Source organism: Festucalex cinctus, chromosome 1, assembly GCF_051991245.1.
Source record: "Festucalex cinctus isolate MCC-2025b chromosome 1, RoL_Fcin_1.0, whole genome shotgun sequence".
In the NCBI taxonomy this organism is placed as follows: domain Eukaryota; kingdom Metazoa; phylum Chordata; class Actinopteri; order Syngnathiformes; family Syngnathidae; genus Festucalex; species Festucalex cinctus.
The window spans coordinates 27,816,384-27,832,905 of NC_135411.1; positions in this window are offsets into that span (position 1 = coordinate 27,816,384).

A 16,522-nucleotide genomic window follows, 5' to 3' on the forward strand; every position below is an offset into this window, starting at 1 on the left:
TTGCCCCCCCTCCCTAAAAATGTCTTAATAAATGCAAGCAGGCATTGTTTAAACTCTGTTTGTTTGCATAGCTGCAGCTTATCGGCATGTTTCCTTGAACACATTTCTCAGAAACTCAATGAAAGTTTTCCATGTTTGTACCATCACATTGACTGTATTTTTCCCAAATAATATTAACTGAATATAATGTGCAAAATATAAGACAGTTGGGTTTTCATTGTTTTTGATGAATGGCCATTATTTGTAATAATTTAAATATTGATGATGAAATGTGATTAAAAAAAACAATCAATACATCCATCTATGTTTTACTGCTTATTCTGTTCAAGGTCACAATATTTAAAAACAAAAAGAAAGAAAAAGAAACACAAGAATAAATAGATGAAAATATCATTTGAAATGTAAATTAAATAACATTATATATATATATATATATATATATATATATATATATATATATATATATATATATATATATATATATATATATATATATATATATATATATATGAATGAATGAATGAATGCATGCATGCATGAATGCATGAATGAATAAATAAAGCGCCCCCCCCCCCCCCCCACACACACACACACACACACACAAGATACTAATGAATACTATATTGCATTAGTTGTCTACTGCTTATCATGTCGAAGGACACAAAATAAATGTAAATAAAAGAAGATGAAAGCAGTACTTTAAAAAAAAGCTAAATACATGACCCATTTGTTTTCTTTTTAAGAGTAAAAAAATCAAATCAAGAATAAAAAAGTAAAATAATAATATTAAATAAATGTTGTGAAAAACAATCATCAATTTTCTACTGCTTTATCTGTTCAGCGTCACAAAAAATGAAATAAAAAAAAATGAAAAAAGGAAATAAGTATTCATCTAAAAATATGAAGAACAAAAATGAAGAATAAATATGATGAATAATAATGAAAAATAAATACACATGCTTAAGTTCTCATCTTATTAAAGCATGATGAATATTAATGAGATGATCACAATCCAATTAGTGCTGTTCATTTTGTTTTTATTTCAGTCATAATCATAATCATACGGATTGATCTTTCTTTTTGGTAAGCCAAGCACAAATCTATATCATCATAATTATCTTTGTAAAAGCACAAGATAGACGTCCTTAGATTGTCTCTTTTAACATAAAAACATTCCATTAGGAAGCCAACATGCTGTCAGTCAATCAGTGTCCTGTGGCATGTTCGCAGTCCCACTAGCTCTTGCATATATTACCCGGGATGCTCAAAATGCAAAGGCGCGAGCGCACGGCCCACACTAACCACTATCAAAACACAGGCTTTCTGTAGGGTCAGCGGGGGTTAGGGGTTAGAGATTAGGTGCATTGGGGGCCGTGAGTGGGGTCGTAACCCTGCTCGTCATCCCCACTATCAGGGCACCGCTGAACAGATGGAGGTCATGACATAAAGCCGTCGTATGCTAATGTGACTGCCTTTGCCAACTTTTACATAAGTGATGGAGCTGTAATTGAATGAAATGAGTTTAGATCATAAATACACATTTATTAAGTGAGTTTTCTTTTCCAAATTGCCATCCATATAACTGCCAAAGTCATTTCCAACCTACTGTCGCAGTGTCAATAATAATAATAATAGAAAATAAACACACACACAATGTTCTTGCTAAACGTTGTGCTTTTTACTAGCTAGCTAATTGCTGGGGCGCACAACAGGACCTCTGCGCATTGCACTACGATGTCACTCTAGGGTCAAAACTTCACATCTGCACTTGTCATCATCATCTCTCTTCTTCTGCCTGACGACAAAAGGGCTGCCAATGTTCCTGGCGGGGCAATGACACACGTGTACATACGCGAGGCACGCTAAATAAGTGTGTCGAGATCAATGGTTGAACAGTCAAAAGGTGCCGGACACGGTTATCAGGTCCTAACTGATTTAAACTGTTTCTCCAGATGTCCCCATTACTCCAGAAGCTCACATTTCTGACTCCTTAAAAGCATGCTGACAAGCAAGCGAAATCAACGCATGGGCAGAATTCAGCATCATACAGTGGTGGCTTTTTTTCTGTTCTTTCTTATGGTAATCTTGTGTTCCACCTCAGGTTTGATATGCTGTATGAAATATCCAATCCTGCTACACCGACACATGATTCAAATACGTTGAATATAGACTTCTCCATTTTAGGCGCCATGTGTTGACCACATCACAGGTCTGAAGGTTCAAAACATGGCCGCTATGCGATGCCTCCCTGGGGTGGACTCTCGCTGATCGAAGGCCTCACAAGAGCCTTCATAACTTTCCATAAACAGCAGGTCTGGAGAGCATATCTAACAAGTGTTTTCAGAACCTCATGAATGATGGCTGGAGTGGACAGCATAAAACCCGAACCTAACTTTTAAAGTGGAGTGAATTTTTTTCCTTTACAATATGTTCGATGTTCCCCCACTCATCTAAACACGGTATTCTGATTAATATTGTGGTTGCGAAATATGAGTAAACAGCAAATCCACCCATTTCCATCTGAGTGGGCGGCCATTTTGCAACTTGCTGTCAACTGAAAATGACATGACCAATCACGGCTCAGCTAACAAATGTCATGTGACATGACCAAGCTCAGGAAACTGGTGAGCTGTGTTAAAGTGGCTGTCCAACTGAGAAGAATAAAAACAGGTGGATTTAGCTCCTTAATGCATATTCAACAAACACAATATTAATCAGAACACCGTGTTTTAGAATAGTAAAGCTCCATATAACATTATTGTAAAGAACATTTTTGAATTGCCTTTAACTTTTTCAGCTCTTAGCTCTAAACCTAACTGCACCTCTAGTTGTAAACCCTAAGCTGAACCCTAACGCTAACTTAGTGCGCGACTGTGCGTGATTAGTTTTCAAGAGTGGCAGATCGTCGGCAAGTTTTGCTGCAATTTGAAATTTGAGTTACAGCTGAATAGTGTCACAACATCGCAGATGTAAGGGCAGATCAAAACTGTCATGCGGTATCACATGATCGTTCACGATGCAGTCACAACTTTCAAATCAAAACTGTATTTTTATGATTACTGTGAGTTGATGATTATTTTGTCTCACAAGATCCAGTTAAGTCACACTCGGCCCTACTCAAATCACAACCTCACCTTTAACCCTCACTCTCACCCGAAAACTCAGGATGGCAAGGTCTGACCTGACCTCAGTCACTCAACCCGAGCTCGAGATTCTTCCACCAAGATTCCAGCAAACGAAAGGCACCCCAAACTCCGCAGGGTGCGTTTCTTTGTTGTCGCCTTTTCTCCTTTGCGCTTGTGTTTGAAAGTGTGACAAAGGCGCCGCAAAGTGTAACACTTCAGCTCGTGAAAGGTAACCGGAGAAACCCCAAGGAAACGCCCCGGAGCAACACAGCAAGTTTGTGTCGCTGCACTGAGCGGGAATTTCAGGCCGGCAGATGGTGGGGCCGAGGCCCCCGGAGGGCCCCGAGGCAATGCTACACCCTGGGACCCAGATACCTAATCAGACCCACTGAGTCGCTCACCTGCTGCTCGGCCCGCTCACAATGTTATCTCATCTCCCTGACCTATTGTGGGCTCCTGTCGTCGGTGATAATGACGAGCCAGGGGAGCCACTGACCGGCTCTCCCCGGAGAGAGGCGGGATCATGGGAAACATCGGGGTAATCCATCCCTGTGTCTTTCGCCTCTTCTGCTGGATCGTGTTTCTGCACGCTTTGATTTGCAGGCGGCTTGTGCTTGTTTTTGCATGTGAACGTTGACGGTTTGAGATGGGAGGTGATAATCGACGTGCTCGTAATTGAGAAAATCTCGTTAACCAAAGCAGAGTTGTCGGCAAGTCGTTTTTAACAGTTTGTTTGTTGTTCCAGTTAATACTCATAATAAGTGAAAATCTTTGATCTAAACACATCATGTAAAATCATTTAAAAAAAAAAAAAGTTCAATAAAAAAAAACAATTTTTAAAAATTATTTTTTATTACAATAAAATCAAAAATAAATAATAAATTAAAATAATAAATTTATGTCCATCTGTCTGCTGCTTCATAAATAAAAATAAATAACAAACAAATAAAACCACAAAATAAATAGTTTAAATATATTACATCTCCCACATACTAATCAAAGCACGTATTTTGAACATATTGTAAATGCATGTGATCATGTGTCTTTAAAAGGCGGGGTCTGGTGGAGTGAAATGTGATGTCAGCACCTCTCTGTGCGAGTGTGACTGTGAGCTGTGACCAACAGCAGCTCCCGGCTGACTTTTCTGATAACATTCAATACATGGCTGAAAAGTGCAACGATCTACTATACTGTACTGTATGGTACACTGTAAAATGCCAATTACATTTTTGGCAGAATAAAATTATGATAAACAATTAATCAGAATAAAATAAGTTACTTTATTTTTTGGTCCCTTAATGCTTACAACAATTTAAAAAATGAATTACAGGCATTTACAGTTAACAGTTAAATGTTCTCATTTAACTTACAATAATTAGTACTATTTGTTTAACTAATCTAAAAAGGGGGACAAAAATTGCCTTTTTTTGTCAGTGGGGTGCAGGGAGGGAGTTGTTTGAATGACCTTATCTTTTTTTCTTGTCTTTGTTGTCATGTATTATAGTCTAAAACACAAAAAGGAGCATATCTGCCGGTTAATCAGTCAGACCCTAAAAAGCCCATATAAAGATCACTATAAAAAATGAGAATACATAAATGAAAATGGTGATGAACAATAATATAGCAGGGCAAGACTGTACACAAAAGCGGCAAGAGCAGTCATTGAAACTGTTTTGGAACATTCCACTCATCTCAGAAAGAAAATGGTAGTGTCTATCTGATGCTTTTTTTTTTTTTTTAAACCATAAAGGGTTTGTCTTAGTAGAGGAGTGGTCCATCAGTAAAGGAAGACATTTTGGAACAATTTTTAAGAAACAACAGAAACAAGTTCAAGTTCCCTTATCCAGCCTGTTTTCCATGTTTAACGATGCTGATTATGAATCAGGTGTGTTAGTGGAGATTAAACATGGAAAACAGGCTGGATAGGGGCTCTCGAGGACCGAAGTTGGCCACCCCTGATTTTTCCCATACTTTCACTTTTACAATGGAGTCAAATACTTTTTGAGCTTTACCTGCTGACTAGTTTATGTTTCATGTGCCATTGTTGTTAGGTCACAAAGGGGAGGAAGGAGAATAGTTCACAATAATAGAAAAAAAAGGACAATCTTCCTGTTTGGCACAAAGAGAGAACAAAGAGATGGAATGGAAAGGAACCCGCCTCATCTCTGTCACATGGTTGCCTTTGTAGTCACATGATCACGTGTGGAAGGCATGAGAATTCTCTCAGATTTTAGAGGGAGGAATTCCAACCCCTTCTCTAACGGCGCCTTGAATATCAACCAAAACCCACCCAGAAGTGACCCCAAAACCTTCCATGGTGGTCATGTCCCCGGTTGACCTGGGGGTTGTTCGCTGATAACTCTGTGTGTGCCATTGTAAGCCTGGCAACAAGAGCAGCCGGTCCAGTTTGTGTCAAACATAATGGAGATAACAGCCATTCCCAAACATTCCCAAAAGAAGAAAAAACAAATCGTAAATTCCCATAGGCAAGTCATGCAAGCAAATGTTATCTCCAGGATAGATAGCATCTCTTAAAGCCAAAAACCCAGGACACAAACACAAATACTTCATTATAAACACAGGCATATATTTTTTATCCTCTGCGAAGAGTGACTAATTCTTACTGCTGCTTATTGAGCAATTGTGATCATCTACTTCATGTATGAGTAAATATATCAATGCAACACTTGTTTTTGCTCCCATTCTTTTATGAGACGAACTCAAAGATCTAAAGCTTTTTCTACATATACAAATGGCCATTTCCCTTAAATATTGTTCACAAATCTGTCTAAATTTGTGTTAGTGAGCATTTCTCCTTTTTTGGAGACACAGGTTTTAACGGAGTGTGCATGCTGACCACAGCAATTTTCATCAGAGCCAAGCCTTAAGGCACACCTGCTCTTAATCATGCTGTCTAATCAGCATCTTGATATGCCACACCTGTGAGGTAGGATGGACTATCGACAAAGTAGAAATGTTCACTAACAGATTTAGACAGATTTGTGAGCAATATTTGAGGGAAATTGCCTTTTTTTTGTCTGTAAAATAAGTTTGAGTCCAACATGGGTTGACTGACGTTTACCGTCCCAGCTAGGGCCTGCAGGTGGTCGTCGCTGAGTCCCATAATTTGGGCTCCCGTCTCTTGTCACCTTCTGCTTTGCTCTCACGAGCTTTTACTAGTTTTTTTTTTTTTTAATAGCTTCTCCCACTAGCCGGTTTGCTAGCCACTCCAGCCTATGGTTCCGACTAACGGCCCAGTCTCAATACTCGCACTTCCTACCTTGTTCCACCTTTGTGCCCTCAATTGCATGTTCACGTTGATGGGTGATTGAGGGACACGAGAGTGGAACAAGTGTGGAAGTGTGAGTATTGAGATTGGGCCTAACTCCTGCTAGCTGCTCCGGCTAAATCCGGCTTGCTCGGTCTTTCGACTGGCCGGGCTTTACACCAAGTCACCGTCGTGTGCGTGCTAATAAATTCATGCATTTTGACTGCATTCTATGCTATAGTGACATCTACTGATCACTTATTACACACTGTGCCTTTAAACTTCTTACATATTCACTTTAATTATGTCATTGCTGTATGTTTTTATAAAATACAATAAAATAGTGTTGTTTTTTTAATAAAAAAAAAATCTAAACATTTTTTTGGTCTGGTTTTGGAAGGCTGAAATGGAAAAAAATAAATTCAATTTCCTTAAATCTGGCTACATGTTTTATACGCTTTTATAATACTAGCAGGACATGCTCTAATGTGAGGACTAGCACTTCCCTGGATTTGCACCTTTGATCTTTGATTCTGTAAATGCAATACAGGAAGACATGACTGTGTAAGAAAAATTTTCATTCAATTATCATTGGCCTCGCAGCTATCTGTCTCACATGCATTTGTCTTAGCGCTAACATAACCATATGTTCAGGGCATAGATGCTATCACTGCATGCTTTTATTTCCACAAAAGCGTTGCACGAATAAGTCAACTCCGCTTTAAGCACTGATCAATCAAGTCGCCTATCGAGGCATCCACTTGGTTGCTTTTCATTCACAGTGGAAAAACAAGGGGATTGACCTAATGAGACACGCATGGAATAAAGGAAGAAGGGGGCGGGGGGATCAAAGTTGCTCGCGCATCCTCGCCCAGCATAAACATCACAGCAGAGTCAACTTCCTGTGCTCGCACTGCTGCACACACTTCCTGAGGGGATCCATCGACGGCATCACGTTGCATGCCGTCCACTGTGAAAGCTCCCATCATCTGCAGTGTCCTCATGTTACGGTCATGCTTCTATTTTGGTCGCAGACGGGAGGACATATGTCTTTACTTATAGTCGTAGTAAACAACAGTGAAGTTACTTTTGATTTTGTAAAGTCATCATTCTCTTTGGTTCAACATTCTTGTTATTGTGTCTTTTCCATTAGATGACTTTCTTCTGGCTTTTGATTTCCTAAAATAACTGATGAGAGTTAAAGGGAAGGTAAAAAAAACAAAACATGTATGTGCTTCTACTCTAAACGCGGCATTCTGATTAATATCGCATTTGTGGGATATGAGTTAAGCAGCAAAATCTACCTGCTTTTATCCATCTCAGGGGGCGGCCATTTTGCAACCTGCTTGTCGACTGAAAATGACATCAAAGTTGCTCAGGGCACAGACATCAGGCAATCACAGCTCAGCTTCAGAAAACTGGTAAGCGGTACAGCCCCAGTTGCTTTGGCATGTGCATGATACAAATACAGTATACCAAGTTGGTGACCCCTGCCATAATTAAAGTAGATTTCACCAAAACCTTTTTGAAAATTAAATAAACTGGCTTGGGTGAGTGAAGAGTTTCCAATTTTATTCATGACTTGTTTTTTAAGCGTTATTTTTTTTTTTTTTTTAAACAAAACCAAAAACAAAACAAAAAAAACCTGATGATTGTTTTTTTTTTCTTCAACACTTATTATTTCCTTACTGTTCCATTTCATATTCATCCACTTTATATTGTATTATATACAAGATACTCAAATGAAATCTTTTTCAGTTCAATTTGTCATTGCTCCCTTTCAAGGAAATTACGTTCTTCAGTCTTTTGATTAGGCATAGAGGAAAGTAGTTTGAGTCCAAGCAACTCATAAGCATATTTGAAGGTATTTTCAACGATCCTCAAGGAAGCTGAGCACCATGTGCAAACGAAAGGCAGCTTGCACAGTTGATGCTCATCAGCAATTATGTCTTGTATATTTAAGAGGCCGCTACTGCTCCTGTCTTTTGTCGCACTATTCGCCTGCTCATGCCTCAGTCCGAGATAGCCTCAACTCCTCGACCTCGTTTGTGACCTCGACCTTGATCTTGCCTTCCAGTCTTGTTTCTTGTAAATTATTGAAGATTTCTGTTGTACTTTGCCTTGTTGCCCTTTTGGATTGGCTCAAGTGTGTTTTCGGGTCCGCATATTTGTGTGTGTGCGCGCGTTTTTTGTTATTTAAATTTTCTCTTGCCATTGCAAGCCCTTTTTGTTGAACTCTTGCCTGTTGCCTGTGTGCTTGATTTTTGTTGTAAATAAAAAATCCTTTTGTAAATGTTACTTACTTGTCGGTGTTTTTGCGATCCACTGATACTTAACCGATTGCCTTACAAACAAACGTCATTATCAAGGATCAACCGTCTTACATTAGCTGTCCGCACTAATTTGGTTTGTTCACTGGCTCATTTTTGATTTCCGGACTCCACAACAGCAGATTGATATCTCCCGTGGCCGCGGCCCAATGGCAACAACTGCAGCGTCCATACTCTCAGTGACCGTGCAGCGAGTGGAAAATATGGCACTTAGGGCTATAATAGAAGATGTGATCATGGAGGGGGGCAACAGTAGATACGTGAGAGTTTTCGCAGCTCGCGGCGAGTCCCACCCAGGGAGTCCGGAGAGGAAGCAGCGCAGCTGGAGGTCAAAGTTGACTGGCTCTTTTCGTAGTCACTGTTTGTCTTCGTATTATTCTAGTCAACGCCAACACACTGAAAAGATCTTGACCTTGGATCCAGTCCAAGGACTCTTCTCAACCAGGAATTTTTTTTGGGTCCCCTTAAGGATATGACCGGAATGAAGCTTGTGCATGAATAGCTTGAACAATACTGTGCATCTCAATATGTGGCATGAAGGACTTCCAACAATTTGCACTCAATGCTGACTTTATTGCGTATGCAAAGTTCCGATGAGAAATTTCACTAGTTCTTTTATCTTTTAATGTTCACTATATTGTACTAATAACAACCAGGAGACTGCATATTCTCAGTTGGATGCCAGAAAGATCAAGTACACGACTTTTGAGCTTTTTCTGCTGGATGCGGAAGAAGGTCTAATCTGTTCAAAATGGTTTCTACCTTTTCTACCGTTTCTTCCTGATATTATCTTGGCCGCCCACCCGCACAGGGGGCGGTTCAGCCTTGCCCATGTGAAAATATGTGACTTGATGGGCTTAACTGATTTCAACTAGATAAGTGTGCCAGAGTGCAGATAGTTAGGAAGATGCCAAGACAGGTCACAGAAACCTAGCTCAAGTCACCTATCAAATTAAGATGCCGAATCTAACAGGTCTACACCAACATATACTAATGATAGCCGTAAAAAATCGTTTCAAATTTCAGCGTTTGCAAAGAAGTTTGACTGTGAAGTAAACATAAAAGAAAGTCAAACAGTGCATTTGTGGAAACCTACACTTTGCTTTCTGCTATATCGATACGAACAGAAGGCAAAAAGCTGTAGATGAGCAGGATTTTTTCTTACACTGCCCCCCAGTGGCCAAGTCATACACACAACTGTACCTAAAAAAAAGTGGTCGGGAAGTGTGGCTGCCTGATGCTATTTCCACTGCAGGCAAGGCGAGCTTTGGCACGCAGTAGCTAAAGCAGTCCCGCATCCGATCTATTCAGTACGCGTCTATGAAGAGAGCAGCTAAGTTTAACTCCGGGACTGGTTGGGAATATCTCGTCATGATCAAATGACCCTCCACCCACCACCCGCCCATTTGCACCTCACAGACGTCAAAGAGTCTTCCTGGAGATGTCCAGGTCGGTTAGAGACAGTGACCCGGGAAGTCGGGAGCTTTTCCGTCAATACTGCAGAGACAAAAGAGGAGTCAGGGAGGATGGTGAACCTTTTTCCTGCTTCTGTTATTTTGATACATCGGTCTACCTGTTTTGCTTTCTGCTCGGCACTGATGAGGCTTCCATGTTTGTATAGTCCCATGAGCGTACCTGCATTTTTGTTTTTGGCAACAATAGCTTAAGTCGCTTTGTCATTAGTATCCAAAGAGACTTTTAAACATGATGCGACTACATGACGGACACCTGCCACCATTTATTAATTAGAACAAAGCTAACATTCAGGGCAGTATTCATTTATGTTACAGAGCATACTAAAAGCTGATTATTTTTACTCTAAAATGATAAATAATACTCATAATTATTATATGTAATATTAAAGAAAATGTAAATCTTTTTTCAATTTTTTTTATATTGTTTTATATTAAGAATAATGACATTCTAATTAACACAAATTACAAAATCAATAAGAATTAATAGATTTAGTCAAAAATGTATCAATAAAAAATATTTAAATTATAAATAACACTATAGATATATAACAATTATAACTCTAATAAAAAAATATATAGAAAATTATAATAATTATTCATAGGTTGAGTTATATATATATATTGGAGCGTAAGACTGGAGGATTAATCCTTAAACAAATAAAGAAAATATACAAACGTGAAAGTATATAGAATAACAGAACAGAATAAATTCATTCAATATTTTTCTACAATTAATGTTGAAATAATATGCACTTTCAAAATCCATTTTATATATTTCACTCTTATTATTGATTAAATAATTAAAGGAACTATACAGCAATAAGCATAATCATAATCCAAAGGATCAAAAACTAGTAATAACAGTAATATTGTTGTATTGTAATATTGTTGGTACTAGAATTGTTTAAAAGAAGAAGCTCTGACTTCTTTTCATTTTATTACCGGAACCTTATTGGTTGTAGGTTGATATACTATACAATGTACAGTTGTGCTTGAAAATTTACATACCTTTGGGTTATGTAAACTTATGAGGACAACTCTAAATGTAGGGTATGTATTGTAAACTTTCAAGCACAGCTGCACATAAACACACAAATAAAAGAAAAATAATTTAATCAGAAGTTATTAACAATTGATTGGCTGCCATTGACAGCTACTATACAGTATGTGTAGAGTAATGTATGTCAAATAGGCATTTTAAGTGGGAGGGCTGGCAATGGTTAATGTTTTCTTGACAACCAATTCCAAACAGTTGCATGATGGTAGTTAAACTCACGTTAAAAAATCCAATCACATTGATATGTTTGTGTTTACACAATACAAGCCAGGAAAATGTGAATTCAAATTTTAAGTGTTATCTTACACATGTGAAGCATGCTCAGTGGAGAACATACTGTATATACTGTACTTTGTTAAGGAATTTCTTCTATTAGGTCGAATTCCCGTAAGGTTCACAAAGAATGCTCTTCATCGATTGCATATGGAATGAGTCTACACATGCTTTGTGTGTTCCTCCTTCATCTTCCTCCATAACAGCTCGTCGGAGACACGACGGGCCTCAAGATGCATATCTAATCACGACCTTAGTGAAGTTCAAGAGGTTTTTTTCACTTTCTGCCACTTCAAAAAACCCTCACGTCTTGACCCGGGGTTCTGACCCGCCTAATGTTATAGAAAGCATCCATCACGGGCCAAGAGGTCAGCCTCTGACCTGCCAGCATTGTCGCAACGGCTCTTTGTGGTTGATCCAAGAACCCTCAGAGGGAAGGACAATGGGGCTTTCACAACAAAAGAAGACTGGGGCCTAGTGTGTTTGGAACCTCTGGAAAAAAAAAAAAAAGTCTCCCTGGGCCATCATGGATCAACCTCACAATGGAATTGTTTTCTCAATAGCTGAATATAGCAAAACAAGGCTAACACTGTATCTGGTTGTAAGCATTAAGTTCTAAAAAAAAAGAAGAAAAAAAAAAAAGAAAAAAAAGAAAAAAAGAAAAAGAGACATTTATTTTGTGTGTGTGTGTGAAGCATAATTTCGGTCTCGTACTCAGGCCCAGCAGGCGGCTTGGTGATGCTGCCTGTCGCCGTGGCGACCGGCACTGTGTATTGTTAGAGGCGTCCCCTTTTGCCCTGACCCCTTCCCACAGTGGCGGCACACTTTCCCCCCAGGGATATTTTGCACACAACATCTGCCCTGTCTGACACCCCCACCCCCAATTACTATCCCTAAACTATGAGACCCCTCCCCCACCAAAAGGGCAAAGAATAGCTTGGTGGACCTCCACAAACACCTGCTGAGAGTCAGAGGTCAGCATGAGTTAAAACTTCTCTTATAGTTTTGACTTTCATTCTCTTAAAACATATGCTCCTTCAAAGTAGCCCACATTAGCTAGTAGCCTAGATGGGAGAATTGACACGCCTTGAAAGTGTGCAAGAAAGGCACAAAAGAAATTAACTTAAGCACGAACTGGAGAATATTCCCCATTGCGAAGAGCAGAAAATACATTTTCTTGTCTAGAAGCATTTTCAGTGGGGCAATCCTAGTCCCATTCTAAAGGTATCGGCCGTGCCCACGTCAATCTGCCCCAGCATTCCACAATAGATGATTCACAACAGGTCTCTGCCCCCCCCACCCCACCCCCCTTCTTCTGTGGCAGATGGCTTTGCTTCTGGGTTATCCACGCCAAGCCTCAATTGTTTGGGCTCCAGGGATCAAGGCAAGGATCTTTGCTGCTCCTCCATCATTGGCCCACTGGGGAGCAGAAGTTGCATTTCACCTCTGTCCTTCATTGTGAGAGAGAGAAAATACAGTACAGCTAAACATGTAGGAAAGCCCCTTATTTCCCTATCTTAAATTTGTTTACTTAACTTGTGTTCTTTTGCTTATTAAGCTAACCAAGCAAGACAGATAGCAAAATAGAAGAAGATGAATGATGTTAATTAGTTGGAGATAATTCTTGTTTTATGCTAGCCAGATGCTGACAATGTTAGCAAGCATTAGCTAAAAAATATATGTCAGTACAGTAGTCTTAAAAAAATACTACAAAATAATATAAATGCAAATTTCATACTTTTACTTCGGTTATTTACCTAGCCTATATAGCATAATGTAGAATGTGCATTGACTCACCATCGTTGGCATATGCAACATTTTGGAGGCTACTGGACTATTGTTTACAACATATGACATGCCCTCCCCTATCACAGTGTTCTCTTAATTATTCTCAAATTACCTCAGCTAGCATTAGCATCTTCTACCTTAGCTTAGCAGAAATGTCGGGGAATTGATATTTCAGAACAAAAAAAAAAAAATGCTTATACAGCTAACAAATTGACAAATTTTCAAACAAAACGTATAGAGTTGACAAGTTAACTATATTTAATTGTCTTATATAAGACAAATACTGATATCAGCTAGCATTAGTACAGAATTAGCAAGAGAGTTGAGAGGCTACCTGATTTGTAAGTATTTAACTACTTGTTGCAATTTATGTGTTTCCCAGAAAGGAAAGAATTCCCTTCGGCTAGCATTAGCACCTGCTATACTTGCATTTGCATAAAGCAGTAGCTTCAACTTCAGCTCGTTTTGCGGTGGTAGGGGTTAGCATTTAACACATCTGTTGTCTCCATGTGAGGCAGGTCTGCTCACAGGGATGCTTTCATTGCACCAAGGGGCCCCCTGATAGATAGCCCTTCGTTCCAGTGGAAAAGGGCGAGTGGGATAATGGGAAGAATGGGGGAAACCATCAGTCCAGCACACCTCCTCCTTCATAGCCCCTAAACATCCTGTTGAAAGGCTTTAACAAACCTACTCTAATCAGCTTCAGCACGTTTCCCACCGCTGAGCTTGCAGATTCTTCTTAATTTTACGATGCCTTGTGATACACAAGGACAGAATTAACTGAGATGTGTTTTGCTTTTTTTTTTTGTGATACTTGTTCCATTACCTGCACAGAATGGTACAATTGTGGCAAATAGGATACAAATGTGGCAACACCCAAGGAATTGGTTTTAAACACAAGGCACACGGGTTCGATAGTCACTGAGCATGAGACGGTGTTGATACAAAAAGAATACAAATGAAAATTTATTTAATTCATGCACAACAATAAACTTGGTCCAGAGCTCAACAATGGTGTCAAGGCCCTTTGACGGGGGGGAGAACACCTATAAAACAAAATTACACACCAATAAATGTGACACACTCACGCCAGTGAAGGAGGGGAAGTGAACCCACAACCAGGGAGGCACAGCACACACAAAAAACCGGTCGCCACCACCTTGAACCACCACCGTTGAGCCTGGATAAAAAGGGAAAGAAAGGAAAACACAAATGAGGAAATCAATCCAACAAAACCCACCCAAATTAACCCCAATCGAATAATAAGGAACTATTAAAATATCTATTTTTAAGAAATCCAATCCTCTTAAAATGCAGTCCACGCAGGCAGGTCGCTGGCCGAGTCAGCCGAACCGGAACGTCGTAGTGACACCACCGTGTAGTTCGCTGACTGGCACCGATGAGAGTTCAAGCAGACTTTCCCAGGAGGGAGAGAAGGCGGTGCGGCACCACGGGGATCAGCCGCGCTCCCGACGGCGAGGGTTCACACAGTAGGAAAAGATCATAAACAGCAAGCAACAGCAAAGCAAAGCAGCCGCGGTCTAACGGCGATGTCCGTCTGCTCCCCACAACACGCCCGTCCCTGTCACAAAGTTAGCGATTAATATAAAATTCTACAACTACAATAAAATCCACCTACCAGCAGCATCCGCAGGAGAAGGCAACAGTTCACGCGGACAATCTCAATGAAGATCGCAAGGCAGGGCAGGGAGGAGAATTCTGGTAAACCAGGCATGCATAATCTACCAAGAAGAACAAAAATGTGTCGCACCAATAAAGCGATCAATAACACGCTCGCTAACTTACCTGAGTCAGACATAGTGACAAGCACCGAGGATGGCAAGACCCGGAAGTGGGTGGGCCTCCACACCAAAGAGTCAGTGCGCAAGATAGTAATCTGCCAGTTTTTATAGTCAACGTTGAAGTGCACTAACCAATAGAGGGTCATTTTAAATCAGTGCAGGTGAGCTCAATCACCTTGTCACATTCTGCCCCCCCTTTTTGTGTCGTCGCCCCGACGATAAAACATTGTCTAACTCCAGGGTCTAAACAAAGCTGACTGCCCATTGGCTGCCACCCCCGAAGAGACTGCTGCCTCCCGCGATTGGACCGGCCGAGGGAGATGATGCACATTTGCATGACGTCCAGCTGTGGCACGACCAGTACGACGGAGAATCCTCTGACTACTCGTGGGGTCAACGGTCAATGGTGCCCGTGATTCACCTGGTAAAGACATTTGTGTAAAGTGTTGTTCCAGAGCTGGATGAGAGGAAGGTCCCAGATTAGGGACAGGCCCAGCTGCCTCCATTTGAGAAGGCCCCACCTGAGGAGCTCCACTTGTTAAAACAAAGAGGGCATCCTCAGGCCACGAGTCATCTTCTACGTGCGGTACATCAGTAGGTGACACTGAGACCGGGGCCTCAACTGGGCAATCAGCTCCAACCACTGCCTTAAGCAGGGTCCGGTGAACATGTTTCACCTTGGTTTGGTCTGCTATTGGGGCAATGGTGTACACAGAACCACCCAGACTTGGTGTTCTCACTATTTTATAGACCACGGAGTCCCATAGGTCTCTGATTTTATGACGACCTCGTGGACCGCAGTCTCTCATGAAGACCAACTGACCTTGCACTAATGGAACATCCCTGACCTGTTGATCATGGGCCTCTTTACGACGGCCTGCTGCAACCTGCATCCGATCCCGAGCACTTTGAAACGCGATCTGCAAACGGGTCTGGTGCTCCAAAATCCACTCATCTACTCTGCCACCAACAGGCTCCTGTACTCTACCCAACAAAAAGTCAACTGGGAGCCGTGGTTCCTGACCAAACATCAGGAAATATGGAGACTCACCAGTGGACTGATGGGGAGTGGTGTTATAAGAGTACAGAAGCTGCGGTAGGCATGCAGTCCAGTCTCTCTTGTGTGATGCTGGCAAGGTACGCAGCAAATTGTGCAGGGTCCTGTTAAATCTCTCACACTGGCCATTACCTGCGGGATGGTAAGGGGTAGTACGAGATTTAACAATGCCATATAAATTACACAGTTGCTGGATCAAGAAACTCTCAAAGTTACGCCCTTGGTCCGAATGAATTCGAGCCGGGACACCAAACTTTGAGAACCACTCTACAACCAGCACCTGAGCCACAGTACAGGCTTTCTGGTCACGGGTGGGAAACGCCAGTGTGTACTTGCTAAAAACATCT